The sequence below is a fragment of the Orcinus orca genome, chromosome 3, assembly GCF_937001465.1.
Source record: "Orcinus orca chromosome 3, mOrcOrc1.1, whole genome shotgun sequence".
Taxonomy (NCBI): Eukaryota; Metazoa; Chordata; class Mammalia; order Artiodactyla; family Delphinidae; genus Orcinus; species Orcinus orca.
The window spans coordinates 183,081,303-183,096,798 of record NC_064561.1 but is presented as its reverse complement, the minus strand read 5'-3'; the positions used below and the strand labels follow the sequence as shown (position 1 = coordinate 183,096,798).

At 49.7% G+C, this 15,496-nt stretch overlaps 1 long non-coding RNA gene across 1 annotated transcript; it reads left to right on the top strand.

The window, feature by feature from the left end:
• Window positions 1-6,592: 6,592 nt before the first annotated feature.
• Window positions 6,593-12,216, top strand: LOC125963948 (uncharacterized). Its single transcript, XR_007476413.1, has 3 exons — window positions 6,593-7,607; window positions 8,310-8,537; window positions 10,314-12,216. It is a non-coding gene; the product is annotated as an uncharacterized LOC125963948 (long non-coding RNA).
• Window positions 12,217-15,496: the final 3,280 nt, after the last annotated feature.

The following is a 15,496-nucleotide window of genomic DNA, read 5'->3' as shown; positions in this document are numbered from 1 at the left end:
TTCGGGGATGGATGGAGACCACGGTGCACGCTGGCAGTTTAAACATACCTCCTTGGTTGCTGTTACGCTATGAATTCTGGGGAAAGTTTTCCCTCACTCTGGAAAGGCAAGCTTCAGGCCAATCTCCTGCTGGTCTGGATCCCTGCAGTGCCACGTTTGTCCATGCCGATCCTGGGCTGCTCTGGTGTATGCCGTGCGTGCGTGCATGTGTGCGTGCGTGTGTGTGTGCGTGTGCGTGTGTGTGTGTGTGCATGGCGTATATATGGGTGTGTTTGTATGCATGTGGGATGTTGTGTGTAGTGTGTGTGTATATGCGTCGTACACAAGTGTGTGTGTGATGTGCTTGCGTCATGTGTGTGTTGTGTGTGGGTCTGCGGGTAGATGTAAATGCATGTATGTGTGTGTGCATATGAGTATGTACGTGTGTGTCTTCCTTCAACATTTGTTCTTGGTCCCTCGACGCACATTGAAGAGTACAAACCTGGGGCACTAGTGAGACCAGATTTGAAACCAGGCACAACGAGAGAATGGAAATCATGGGACACTCGTGGTTATTTCAGCTAAAGTAAGTGAACACTCTTTTTAGGGGAGAAAACCCTTGTTTAGTGGCCAAGGTCATGAGCCCTGGAGTGAGAGCCCTTAACCTTGAAATCCAGCCCTGTCCTTACAGGCTCTGCCACACCGGAGAAGCTTCTAGATCAGAGAGCCAGCTCAGCTTCCTTGCTCATGAAGGGCTGTACTGAGAGTTCACGGGCACGTGGCCCTTGATCACTGTCAGGGTGTGAGGCTGTGGTCGCTCCCTTTTAACCAGGTGAGTGAGGATCAGTGAGTCAGATGGTGAAAACGGATGCTGGGTGGAGAGAAAGTGGGGAGGGGAGGCGGGTGCAGGTGGGAGATGGGGAAGGATGGCGGGTGCACCCAGCCCGCCGCAGCTGCACAGGACTACAGGGCACCGGCTCCAGGCGCAGCCCCCAGCTCCCAATCCCAGGGACGCTGTACCTGAGGGCGGTGGACAGGCCGGCAAGGGCATCCAGTGACTCAGAAGCCTCCGTTGATTAAAATCCCTGTTTTTTCTTGACACCGTTCTTTTCACGCCTGTTTCATTTAGCTGGATTTGGGATTCTAGATGTGGACTATTTTCTCACTTGACCCTAAACATTAGTGATTGTGTTACCCCTTCTGTGGAAATCATGTTACTAATTCTTTGTTGTTGTTGTTTTTTTTTTTTTTGGAGCCTTTGTACAATGATTCCTGTCTCTCCAGACTCCTTGGAAGGCAATAAAAAACACGCTCTAGAAGAATCATTTTACTCTGCCCTGAAATCAAACCATTTTGGGGGGTGGGAGGGAGGCTGTGTAAGCTGCTTGGTAGAGAGCTGGACACACTATCCCGTTGACGCTGTGAGTGAGGCAGGTTGTTTCTGGGAGGCAGTTAACTGGCTGGAAAGGGTCCAGCCTGGGCTTTCCTCTCGAAGAAAGTTCTGGGCAGACTTTATGGCCCCATCAGTCAGGCCCTTGGCTTCACATCCCAGTGGAGAGAGGACCCTTCACGGCCACCTTTCCTGGGCATCAGCTCAGAACTGGAAGAGGGCAGAGGGCAGAGGACGGAGGGCAGGCTGTGGGCAGGGATCCATGCGGGTGAAGCCCCTGGGGGTGGGGCTTTTCCCTGTAGCCCCGTCGGGAGGAGCTGGATTCCGGCACCTGAAGAATGACTGTGGCACCACGTGCTGTGTTCTGTGGTTACCACATCCCTGTGCCCATACACATGGCTCTGGGTGACCGTACAAATGGAAGGGTATCAACGTGAAACAACTATCAGCAAATCACCCAGGGCAAACATGCACAGTGAGTACAGGACGGAACGTGACACGCAGAATGCCTTCCTGGGTCTCTGCTTCCTCGTTTTCAGATTTTGTTACTAAATCCATACGTAAGGCGTTTTAACTTCACCCTTCTTGTGCACAAGACAGGCCTCAAGGACGAGGGAAAAGACTGATGGGAAGGGAAGTGTGAGTGGCATGTTGTGACACTTATGTCACCTTTCAAATACCTTATGGTTTGGATCCATAAGTGATTAGAGCGTGGCTATAGCTGCATCCAGAGGAAGTTGGAATTCAGGGAGCTTGCATGCACACACAGGCATGCACACACACAGTGCACATGGGTACCCATGCATGTGTACACGTGCACACACATACATGCACATACTCGTGTGCATGCAATACACACATGGGCACATACACACGCACACATACATATGCACATGTGCACACACGCACACACTCAGTACACACATGCATGCACACACATGCATGTGCATACTCATGTGCATGCAATACACACATGGACACATACACATGCACACATATGCACACAATGCACACACTCAGTACACACACATGCACGCACACACATGCATGTGCATACTCACATGCACACGTGCAATGCCCACACGTGCATATGCACACACAATGCACACATGCATATGCACACTCACATGCACACACAATCCCCGTGCATGCATATGCACACACGCACACAACACACACATGTGCATACTCACACGCACAATGCAATGCCCATGCATATGTACACACACACACAGCACACACATGCATTGCATACTCACACGCACACACACAGCGCCCACACATACATGTGCATAGTCACACACATGCACACACACAATGCCCACAATGCATATGCACACACACACACAATACACACACATGCACGTGCATACTCACACGCACACATGCAATGCCCATACATGGACACATGCATATGTACACATGCACACAGTGCACACATGCACACACATACATGTGCATACTCACATGCACACACAATATGTATCCTTGCTGAGAATGGAGCCCAGATTCCCCACCCCATGTTCCTGGTTCTCTGGAAGGGGTGATCCCCACCACCACACCATTGCCTCATGTTTGAAATTTTCCATGAGTTCAGACACTAGATCGATCATCACCATCACATTAACCTGTTACTAATGGGCTGAGGGGTGGAGAGAGCAGTGTGTCTCTGGGCCCCGCTGGGCATGAATGGTGACCTGCACTCAGATGTACACGAGCCCCAGCGGCAGAGCCCACCCAGCCCACCTCTGCACTTACCACCTGAGGCTAGTTCCCTGGGCTGACACTAACTGGGGCTGAGGTGTTCCCATGTTGCCAACATGAACAGCCACTTGCCAAGTTAAGACTTTATAAAACATGGTTCCTTCTAACAGGCCATGCACATTATTTAAAATTCAAGATGTCCACCAATTATTTAAAAGCTCCCTAGCGGGCTTCCCTGGTGGTGCAGTGGTTGAGAGTCCGCCTGCCGATGCAGGGGACACGGGTTCGTGCCCTGGTCCGGGAAGATCCCACATGCCGCGGAGCGGCTGGGCCCGTGAGCCATGGCCGCTGAGCCTGCGCGTCCGGAGCCTGTGCTCTGCAATGGGAGAGGCCACAATAGTGAGAGGCCTGCGTACCGCAAAATAAATAAATAAATAAATAAATAAAAATAAAAATAAAAAAAAAATAAAAAGCTCCCTAGCCATGCGGTAATCAGGAAAGAATTACCCTAAACTCATGAGGAGGTGTCCCCCCTATGCAGTGAGAGGGTCCCAGAATGCCCTTCACGGCTGGAGCAGCCTCCCGGCGCACCTGGCCTGGTCCAGGGCAAGCAGCCTCTCCCTCTCGCACAGGGGATGCGTCCTCCTGCCCTCAGAGTCATTTCTGAGTTGGAGTTTGGGGGGCAGAGCAGCCCCATTCCTTTCCATTGGAGGCTGGAAGGCCTCAGAGGTGTCTCCCCCGTCTCCCCGCACCACCTCCTCAGGCCCCGCCTGCCTGCACGGCCCCCTCAGATTGCACATGTCCTGTCTGTGATCTTTCCACCCCTGCACATCCAGCCAGGTTTTTGCCTGTCGTGGGTGATGGAGGGACAGGGCTGGGATGGGTGTCAGGATGCGGGTCCCAAACATGACCCCTCCCTCCCCAGGCTGGCAGCCTCGTCTCGTTTGGGGCTCTACTGCCCAGGGACTCCATTTGGTTCTGGGAGCCGGGAGCAGACGTTGAGGGCAGGGTGACCTGGGAACACGGGCAGCTGAGCGGGCAGGAGAGGCTCCTCGCTTAGAACTGAAGCAGCTTGAATTGAACCTCGAGACCACACTGCAAAAGACTCCTTTCAGCGCTGACTTCTTAGCCAGCAAAAGAGGGACGTACCCCTTGCCGTGCACCTCCACGCGGAAGCAGGAGCCTGTAGAGAGGGAGGTTTCTGAGGTGAGAGTTTCAAGTGTCCAAGTTCACCTGTTAGGGGAAGCGGTATTGTTCCATTACTATTTCTTATCATTAAATTCACATGTGGGGGGCAGGGGTCCGGGTAGTAGTGTTTACTAGTAAGCTTATAATTAAGTATTAGTTTGCTCAGGCTGTCATAACAAAATACCACGGCTGGGACAGCTTAAACAACAGACATTTATTGTCTCACAGTCTGGAAGCTGGATGTCCAAGACCCAGGTGTCGGCAGGGCTGGCCCTCTTGAAGCCTCTTTCCTTGGCATGTAGACGGCCATCTCCTCCCCGTGTCCTCACGTGGCCACTCCTCCCTGCTGGTGTGTCCTGATCTCATCTCTTATAAGGACGCCAGCCCTATGGGGTTAGTGCTACCCTAATAGCCTCATGTAAATGTAATCACCTCTTTAAAGACCTTGTCTTCAAATATGGTCACATTCAAAGGTACTGGGGGTTGGGACTTCAATGTAGGAATCCGGGGGTCACAACACAGCCCATAATAGAGCCCAATACACCCTTGTGACTGTGAGTTCACATCTTCTTGGGGTGAAAGGCCAGGGTCCTGTGTGCTTGGTAGCTAATGGGATCAATAAATGTTTGCATGAATTTATGAAAGCGATTTTGCTGCAATCAACATTGTAATATTTGACCAGCATCTGATGTGACTTCCCTGTTTTTGTGAGGGTTTTTCCCCATTTTTTAATGCTGTGGTCATAATTGTTTAATCTTCTCCAACTGCCCTTACCTGGCCACTTCTTGAATTTTTTGTGTGCATTAAACCCTAAGAACAAGGGTTCGATAAAACGTCCCTGGTATTTTCCGAAGGGAGAGGCCCTGTTGGCGTGCTTCTGATCCTTTGAACCCTCTCGTTCCAGGTCCCCCTACCTTGTTAAGAGAATATTTCCCCTGGTTTTAATCAAGTGGGGCGTTTGCACACAGGTTTGCTTTCTGCCACTCGTGTTGACTTCTCTCTCCCCAGCTTCGTTTGAGCGCAGTGGCACTAACTCATAAAATTAATTCCCTTTTCGTGGGTTTGTCAGAAATGAAGATTGTTCTGACCCCTGGTTGAACTCATCAGCTGAAATGAAGTTGTTCACTGAACTGGAGAAGACAAAGCTTGGTTCTGAGAGATTAATCGGCTCCATCAGCCCTTGGAGGAGACCCGGCCACGGCCCGTCACGCCGACCCTGGACAGCTCCAGTCCCGCACAAATGAAAGCCATCACTCCCGGCCAGGAAGATACTAAATTATAGGCTTTTAAATTTAATTTTCAGTTTACTTGTGTTTTCGATTAGCGTGCCATGTCTCATAAAGACGGTGCTACCTTTGAGAAGCACACACCTCCCCTCGTAGCCTGGGAGGCCCTCGTCAGATCCACCTGAGATCTGTCAGCACGTGAATAGCAAACTATTTTCTTCATCCCCGAATCAATAACAGCCTTGGCAATAAAAAGTCGCCCTGGGCCTGGGGCCACAGGATTTCTCGACAGGCTCCTAAAACCATCCTCAGGTCACCAGAGGCCTGTGGATGGCCGTCCACTTTCTGTTCATGACTGAGAGGGGGTAGGAAAGCTCAGGGCTGATGACCTGTCATCAGCTGGGAAGCACTGCCCTCTTATCCTCCTGGGACCCCAGCTGTGCACGCACCGAACGGACTTTCTCCTGGTCCCGAGAGCAGACATTAGAATTGCCACTGCTTGGAGACTTCTAAGGGTGGGTGACGGTCCTCTCTGTCCTGTCGTGCCTTGCATTATTCCAGGTGTAGGTTCACACATAACCAGCCCTCATTTCTACTGAAGACAAGCTTCGGAGAAACCCGAGTTAGCATCCAGACCTGACGGGCCCCACGGGGAGACCCCACAATCCCCTCCCCTGAGTCGGACGCTCTCCCTGGTCAGACCCCATGCCGGCCTCGCCCTCAGCCCCCAACAAAGCAGGGGTCTTCCTCGTCCACTGCCTCTGCCGCCTTCCCCATCCTCCTTGCTCCCAGGAGAGGCCATTCCTGGCACGACTCCCGTGGCATTTCCCGACAGTGTCCCAGCCGCTCTTAAACCCACAAACCACATCTGCTTGTCTGCAGTCCTACCTCGCTTTAGATAAGGCTCCCTTAGGTTATAAGATGACAAAGGACAAAGACAAAATAAACTTCAAAGAAAAGAAAGCGTAGAAAAACTTTAAATAGCGTTCTCACCTAGTCTACAAAAATCAACGTTAATCTTGGTCTTTTCACCTTCCTTTACATTTCTACAGCACTTCCCTTCATTCCTCCCTCCCTCCCTCCCTCCCTTCCTTCCTTCCAGAGATTCTTATAAAATTGGGCACAAAGGGAACACAAAAGAAGAATGTATTTGCGTCTCCCCCAGTTCAAGTTTCCTTTGCCCTGACCCAAAGGTCTGGACACGGAGAGAATGTTCTAGACCACGGCCAGCACACTTGTATGATGCAGAGCCAGAGTGTAAGTATTTCGGTCTTGGCCACATGGTAGTGGAAGCAGCCCTTCACCGAGAGCAGCGTGTACCATAAACCTCGGCGACCACCGAATGTGGACTTCAGACTGTTTTCACGTGCTACAAAATGTGGTCATTCTTTTCTTTTTTCTCCCTACAATTTGAAAATGCCAAGACATTCCTAATTTGGGGCTGCACAAAAATCGGCAGGGGCTGGATCTGGCCCCTGGGCAGTCACGTGCAGACGGGGTGTTGTGGGAGCCCCGCAGCTCCAGGAGTCCCACCTCCTCTTGCTTTCTGCCGGCCACAGCCGAGGAGCAGAGGGGCCGTGCAGCCTGACTCAGCCCTCTGTAGGATGTCTGGGCGGCTGAGCATCTGTCTTTCCCAGGCTCCTGGGCCGCGGGCACTGCTGGTCCCAGCGCCAGCCTTACACAGAGTGATCCGGTTCATTGACCGGGGCTGTGTCTGCTCCCTCTTAGAAGAAATGGGGTTCGGTAGCTCAGAGCAGCTCCCGAAGAATGAACGAATGAGGGGGTGAGTCAGCCCTGCACCAGCCCTGGCTTCACTCACTCGCCTGCTCTGTGAGCAACGAGGGCTCTGCAGACACTGCCTGACCTGGGATGCAGCCTGGATCTGCTCTGGGCGACACTCCTCCTGAAAGGCGGGGGCGCGGCTGTCTCCCTGCTGCACTGTGCTCTGACACCACGACTCGAGCGCCTTTGCAGGGTAAATCCCCCATGTCACCCGCTTGCCTTTACACTGGCGGATCCAGGCCCCGTTTTCTCATCTCCATCTCTCTGCCTGGAACACTCGAGCATCCCCTCGGCCCCATGCTCTCCGCCAGCCTGAATCCCTGGAAATCTGTGCCCAGGTAAGAAGCAGGATCTGTAGCAGGCGGGACATTTGCAGTACAGTCAGGAGGAAGGGGAAGAGAGACACAGAACTGAGGCTGCTTCGGAGGCAAAGAAACGAGTGCAAAGTCGGGGGAGGCTCTGCCCCAGGAGGCCTGGGGCTGTGGCTGTGAGCACTGAACGCCCCAGGAAACCCCGCTGTTCCAGGCCAGCCCCCTGCTTCCCCTCTTGTGTCTGGGTGCTGTCTGCACAGCCCATAAGGCCCTGTGTCCCTGCTTGCCCCAGCTTTCAGTGAATGCAGCATCCAATCTAGTGCATTATTTGGTTTTCGTCTCACCTTAGCAGGACAGAAAACCCTGAGTTCTCATGCTGAGTTGTGCCTCAGAAAGCCGGCCCTCCGCCGTCCTGCTCAGCCACCAGGTCCAGGCGCCCAGACAGCCTGCATCCCCCCTACTGTGAGGCTAGCTGGCAGGCGGGGGCCACCAGCAAAGAGATGACCCCAAATCAGTCTTTTCTGGAGGTAATTGATGCTTGATAATTTTTTAGAAAGCATGTTTGATCAGCCTTGGAAAATCAGAACCTGGTGGGGTGCTCTTCTCACTTTGCGTTTGTGGCCTCTGGGAGGACGGAGGGGCTCCGCTTCTGCCTTCTGCTAAGCAGTGATTGAAATGTGCCCCTGCCACTCTGTTTCTTGTTCCGTCACGAGATGTGTCTCTGCCCAGGATCACGACCACATGGGCCTCGTGCGGAGGTAGAGGCCGGAGAGTTCTCACGTCTGGCGGCGTGCACCCTGGAGACGGCTTGGTAGCATCTCAACCAGCAGGTTGAACATGAAGAACAGCCCAAGTTGGTGTTTCCTGCTAATCGTGCCTGGGGCTGGGGCTGGTCTCCATCCTGTGATCACTCCAACTCGGTCCGCCTGGGATCCTGGGAGGCTTCCAGAAACTCAGGTGAACTGATGGACTTAAGAAGAGAGTCAGCCCTCAGCAGGAGTGAGTGTGGTCCCTGGAAGCAAGGGAAGTATTTGTCCAACAAAAGTGCAGGGGCTCCAGGAACCACTTTCCGCTCCACGTGGCTGCTGTGTGCTGCATCGTGTCTCCCTCCAGTCCTGTGTTGGAGCCCTACCCCCAGCACCTTGGGATGGGTGGTGTGGAGGTGGACCTTAAGGAGGCAGTGAGGCTGAAAGGAGGTCACCGGGGTGGGTCCCAATCCTACAGGGCTGGTATCTTTGTGAGCAGAGGAGGTGAGGACACAGACATGCAGAGAGGGACAGTCGCGTGAGGACAGGAGAAGCCAGCCCTGCTAGCACGTTGGTCTCGGACTTCCAGCCTCCAGACGGTGACAGATACATTTCTGTCATAGAGCCAGGTGCTGACTGCCAGATTAACATTAACTTCGTTCAAATTGATGTGCTCTGCCACCCATGTTCATGTGAGGAGTTGGCTCTCATGGTGTCTGTGGTCAGTGGCTCTGCTTGGACATGGCGTTGAGCTGGAGCATGGAAGTCTCTCCCCCATTGGTGAGGAGTAGAAAACCCCCTTCCCACTGGCACACTGACCATGGGGTCCACTCTGACCATCAGAGTCAACAAGGAGGAGTTGTAATTAGCTGGAATGTGGCTTGCGCACGAGGCTAATTGGCGATATTGGTGGTTTGCCTCAAACCTGTTTTCCCACAAGGCCCTCTAGGTGCTCCTTTCCTGGTGTCCCCACCTCCCCTTGTGTCCAGGAGGCTGTCCACTGCTCTCCAGCCAGGCACACTTCCAAAGTTATATTTGTCTGTTTTGACAAAAGACATGCAAGCGTCTGTTTCTATGTTGACTTTGTTTCTCATGGAGGTACAATCCAGAGAGTCCGACTATTGTCATAAGACAGAAATGCTGCAGCTCAGGACATGCCGCCCAGGGCTGGGAAGTGAGGGACTCCAGGCTTGGGAACAGATATGGCAGCCATGCTCCTGGCTCTTATAAAAAGCCCAGTGTTGCAAAGCTGCAAAGCCTGGGATCCGATATGACTTCTTCTAGCTCGAATGCCGGGGATCCTCTATATGTCTGAAACGTGTGTTCCTACAGCTGGCATGCTGAGCCTGCCGGTGCTGTTGGTGGGAGCTGTCATTACACTGTCCCTCATCCCCCAGTCTGCAGCCTGCCCTGTCAGGTGAGGGGGGCCCTGCTCTCTGGGTTCCACCCACCCTTGCTCACCCACAGGTGCCGGAGGAGACCCTTAGAGTCAGACAGGCAGGCAGATCTGCAGGCAGATTCAAAGCTGAGTCACGTGAACAGGTGTGAGGGATTGGAAGTTCTGTCTGGGGGATGACATTTCTGTGGTTGTCTGTGTCACTCTCAGAACACACTCTTTGGTATTAGAAATTCGTCGATGATTAAACTGATCGTAAATTACACACCTCGGGTGCTTTCTTTCCATTCAAAGCGGGCTTTTCTAATTTTAAAAAGAGAAAGAATAATCTGTATGAAATAAGCCAAAGGACTACTTTTCTGTGATGTGTGGCGCTTTCCTCTCACGTGTGTGATCCCTTTTTCATATTTTGCTTTTTATGCATTTGTACAAAAATATGCTGGGAGTACCTTGGCCATGTACTGTGCTAGTGCAATATAGAACGCGTTGGAAATACTGAATTTAATGGGTGCAACTTGCAACCTTATGGACAACGTTAAGCAAGGCATGCATTGTAATATCGATTTTTTTCTCATGCTCGGCTGGACCCAGGACCCAGAGATGAGTCGTCACGTGGATTGATGGGCCAAACGGAAGACACGTCTGGAAAAGGTTCCGGATACAGGGATCCGCTGCTTTTTAAAAGTTTGCTTTACTACACTTCGCTCTTACAAAAGACCTGCATTGGTACCAGTTTCGCTTACAGAAAGAAATTCGAAGAGGATTTTTGAATTTACAAAAACAGGTGAAAAGTTCAGTGTGGGTTTTGCAGTGAAGCCCTTACAGAGGCAGTGTGCACCCTGGGGGCGGCCCCGCCGAGCTCTTTCCTGGGAACCACACTCAGCATCCAGCGTCCAGCTGCCAGAGCTCTGACCGGTGTCTGCGAGCACCTGTGCTTCATCCGGATTTATTTTGTGGCTCCGTTATAAAGACACGTTCTAAGGTAACTGCTTCTTCTCTTTATGTCATTTTGGCTATGAAAGGTTTCACAGGAACACTCTGCTTTCAGATAGCGGGGCAACCTGCAAAATGGTGCAGACGTTTGTCGTCCAGAACGGGACTTCCCTGTGGGTGAGCGGCCCTGAGGACTCCTGGCCAGCAGGCTGCCAGGGAGGAGGGCTGCCCACATCCGCAGCGAGTGTCTGCGTGTTTCTCTGGAGGAGATGCCCCAGCCCTCCTACCTCCCCTACTGAGACTGAGCAATGCTAAGGAATCTGGTTTTTTCTTTTCCTCTCACTTTTCCCCCTCCCTCCTCCCTCTGTTCCTTTCCTTCTTCATCTCACGCTCCGAAACCACATCGTAAGGAAGGCTAATTTGGAAGCACAGCAGTCAATGATAACTTCCGTAATTGATGGATCAGGAAACCCGCTTCAGGTGGGAGCGTCCCCTTGGACAACCTGCTCAGAAGCCTCCGGACCCGCCTAGCTGCTGTGGCAGGAAAAGCATCCTACTCGTGTCCTGAATTACCTCCTGTGGTAGTGATGGGTTTGGGACATCATTAGATGAATTACCAAAGGAAACAGCAGTATATCTAAAGTAGCCGCCGTGCTGTCAATCAGAGAACAAGTTCCCCTGCCATCTGAGCGTGGGCACCCTCCCGTTTTTGGGAGGAGGGTCACACGGGCAGGGCTGGCTTCCTGGATAGGTGAACCGTGCAGTTGCTCAGGGCCCCCCAACCCTCAGGGGCCCCATGCTTCGCTTAGCGCTCTGCCGTTGGCACCCGACCCAAAGGCCACTCCTCCGTGGTGCCCAAGAGTGGGCAGGGGAACAGGCTGCCAACGGTGCAGGCAACAAGTAGGCATTATCTGTAGGGAATTTTAAATAATAATAAAACGTAGTAAAAGTTGGTCCCCCTTTTATTATCATCCTCCAGCAATTCTAAACAATATCAGTAATAAAACCCTCCTCCCTGGAAACACCCTGTGTGGAGTTGTAAATGCCTGGTGCAATGGCTATTGAGATTTAATAAGCAGATACGTAAGTAAGCTCCACTATTTGCTTAATTCTGCTGGAATCACAACTTTGGGTTCGTTCCTGCCTTTGCCACATGAGCAATTTTACTTCCCAGAGCCTGGAGGGCTTCGGAAGGGGCCGCTGCAGCCCGGTCTGGAGGCAGAGCCGGCTGGGAGGGCTGGCGGTGGACAGCAGCCCGACAGCGGTCATGTTGGTAACCGAGCAGTTTGGAACAAACGGTACCTTCCAGCGTCTAAAGTTTATGGATATTATTAGCCAATCAGCTTTTGTGTTTATATACTTTTTTACGAAGGTTGACACTCACACAGTCCCCCACCCCCAAGATCATGACTTTGTGACTACATTTGCTGTGTATCAGCCAGTATATTCCAGATCCTATATAACTTTGAGTAATACAGATTACACTGTATAATTCAACATGCAAACTTCTTAAGATCCAATATATGAGTATTGTGTTGCTTTTCAAAAGTGACCATTTAAACTTAAAGTGATTATATATATATATATATATATATATATATATATTTTTTTTTTTTTTTTTTGCAGTACGCTGGCCTCTCACTGTTGTGGACTCTCCCATTGCGGAACACAGGCTCCGGACGTGCAGGCTCAGCAGCCATGGCTCATGGGCCCAGCCGCTCCGCGGCACGTGGGATATTCCCGGACCGGAGCGCGAACCCGTGTCCCCTGCATCGGCAGGCGGACTCTCAACCACTGCGCCACCAGGGAAGCCCAAAGTGATTATATTTTGATATATTCACGCTTTATTAATCAAACCCTCAGGAAAAACAGTAATAAAAATTTCACCTTATTTACAAGGTATTTGCAGGGTTTCAATGACTGTTGAGAGGCCTTTTTTTCATCATTAAGTGACACATACCCTATTTTCCCCACAGTTATACGAGGGTTTGGGCAAAGGGCCCTGGTTTTGTTCCTACACAGCCCCAGCACAGCTGCCCCCAGCCCCGGGCTGCCTCCATCTCCCCACGGTCAGGCACATTTTGGTGTCCTCACAGCAGCCGGCTGAGGGGCAAAACCTGTTCCCAGAGAACAGCATCACATCACCTTGTATTACGAGAACAATAAACTGTAGAGTGAAGAAACACAGTGTTTTTTGTTCTGGGCATCACATCGCTTTTTTGTTTTGTTTTATTTTACCTTTATTTTTTAATTGAAGTGTAGTTGATTTACAATCTTGTGTTCATTTCAGGTGTACAGCAAAGTGATTCAGTTATACATACATATATTCTTTCGACCCACAAATCATTTCTCATTTCTTCTGCTCCTCCGAGGACTTACCTTTCCAGGTGTGCTGACTGTTGCTGGCCCATCTTCCTGTCTGCAAATGGATTCCACATGGCAGTTAATACCCACGTGGTCACCTCTGGGTTCAGAAGCAGTTTGGTGGGGCTAAGTTTTCGTCCTACTCCGTGCTTCAAACCGAGCTCCTCGAACAGCGGGTATGTGGAGGCTCGAGCCGCTGTGGCTCCAAATCACATTCAACGTTGAAATTCCGCATTAGAAGATGAATATTCCCTCTTGGATGTGGAATAAAATGCTTGCTGTATCGTTGGGTGCTTAGAGAAAAGGTTTATTATGGCAAAGAGAGAAATGAAGCTTTGGTTAAGCAGATCCAAAGGCTATGAAGCCGGAAAGGATTTCAAGAAGTAAATTGCAATTTTACTGTGAAGGCAAATGTTCTTTTCAGTCTTGATTTGCACTAAACACAGAATGAGAGTCAAATGGAAATGGAATAGAGGCACATCTCAGAAAGGAACCCACGGACGAGGACACACAATCGCAAACACGGTTAAAGCCTCAGCACAATGGTTGCACTGGCTTTTCTGACAAATAGTGAAGTATCGCATCTTCTGAGGAATTGTGATAACTCATAATGTGGGTAATTGTTTTCAAGTTATAACTGTCAGCTTTGTAAGTCTGATTTGCATTGCAAATGAGAAATATTAATTAAATAGTGAACGTGTTTGAAAGTGACACGGCTCTATGTCTTAAGGGTTACCGTTTCAAAGCTGCGTTTAGAGACCTGTTCTGACCTGAAAGACGCTTTGGGATAAACACATATTTACAACAAATTTTTATTTTCCCTTTAATTCAGATAAAGATATTTTAGAATAAACTTAAACTCAGGAAGGGTTTGTATTCTTGTGTATTATTAGCTGGAGGCTAGCCAAAATCTTCCTTTAAGTAACAGAATAGAGAAACAAATGAGATGATTTTAATGATTGAAGCCTTGAACTTAATCTGCAGTTTAATATAAAGTGTGATATTGCATACCCCCAATACATAGGGCCATGAGAGTCAGAGAAATATATAATTGAAGGCAAATTTTCCCAAAAAGCCGTCAATTTATTTTATTGATCATTTCTCAGGAAAAAAAAAGGTAACTTGGGTCCTTAATTGTCCCATCTAGAACTTTGTTGTTTGTTACTAGACTCTACAGCATTTTTCTTCCAACCTATTTTTAAAATTTCATAGAACCTGGAGTAAAAAGGGACCCCAAACCCTGTCCAACCTAATGTTTCCCCAAGTGGGGTCCGTGCAACTCTGGACCTCTATGCTGGTCCATTTAAGTATCTCATCGGTTCCATATACTATACCTGACACACACAGGATGGTATGTAAAATAGTATTTTTATATACTTTACATATATGCACCCATAAGTGTACTATATACATAGCTATATGCAGAGATCCCTTTCTGTACATGTGTTCAAACGGATCTGCATCAATGCAGAATTTATTATTTGAACAGGTAATTTAGTCCAAAAACTAAAAAGTAAAAAAGAAAAAGTAGGTTTGCAGTGAAAAGTCTCTCTGTCCACTCTGCTCCATTGGCCCAATGGATATTAATATCCTCTGTCAGCTTCAGAGATGTTTTACACAAATATAAACAAAGACAAATATTTCCTTTTTTCTGCAGATGGAAGCTTACTAAGCACAGTGTGTTCTACGCTTTGCTTCTCTGACGTATAGGCATGTCTTGGAGCTCTTTCCATGCTGACGTGTAAACATCTTTTGTGTTCGTTTGCACAGCTGCATAATATTCCTCTATATAACATTCATTAAATATGATTTTTAAAATTCAGTCATTGTTGATGGACACCTGGGTAATTGTAATCCAATATTTTTAATGTTAGGAACAAGGTTGTCAATTAGAAAAAGCTTTTTAATATTAGAAACAAACACCCTACACACGCTCACAATACACACCCCATAAAAGTCTCCACAGGACATACACATCGAGCACACTGCACACACACGAAATATAAGTTAAACATCAAAAGTATACACTCTTCCTGTTTGCTGGGTTTGATGGCCTCTGGTAGTGCCTGTTTTGTTCTAGTCTGTTCGTTTCTATTTATTCTATTATATTTTTAGAAAGATTCTCCCGACCCACTGGCTTGATTCTGAGGTGCCCTGTTGTGGGCTGGAGGGTACTGCTGGCCAGCGGATGCCATGCCATCTGAAAAGCACCGCCTGTCACCCAACACCTGTCACCTGTCACCTGGTCCCCCTGGTTCATTAAGCTGTCTTGCTGGCTTGGTTCAATCCTGGCTGGATTTCTTGAGGCTGAACAGGTCCTCACATATTGAGGTACAGAGGAGTCACAGGCATACTTTAAAAAAAAAAAAAAAACAGCAAAACCAAAGAACCTCCTCTTCTGAATGTGGACACCCAGAGCTCAGCACAAGCCATGGCAGACTCTTGTCTTCCTGACCTGGCGACACCCCCGTGCTCCC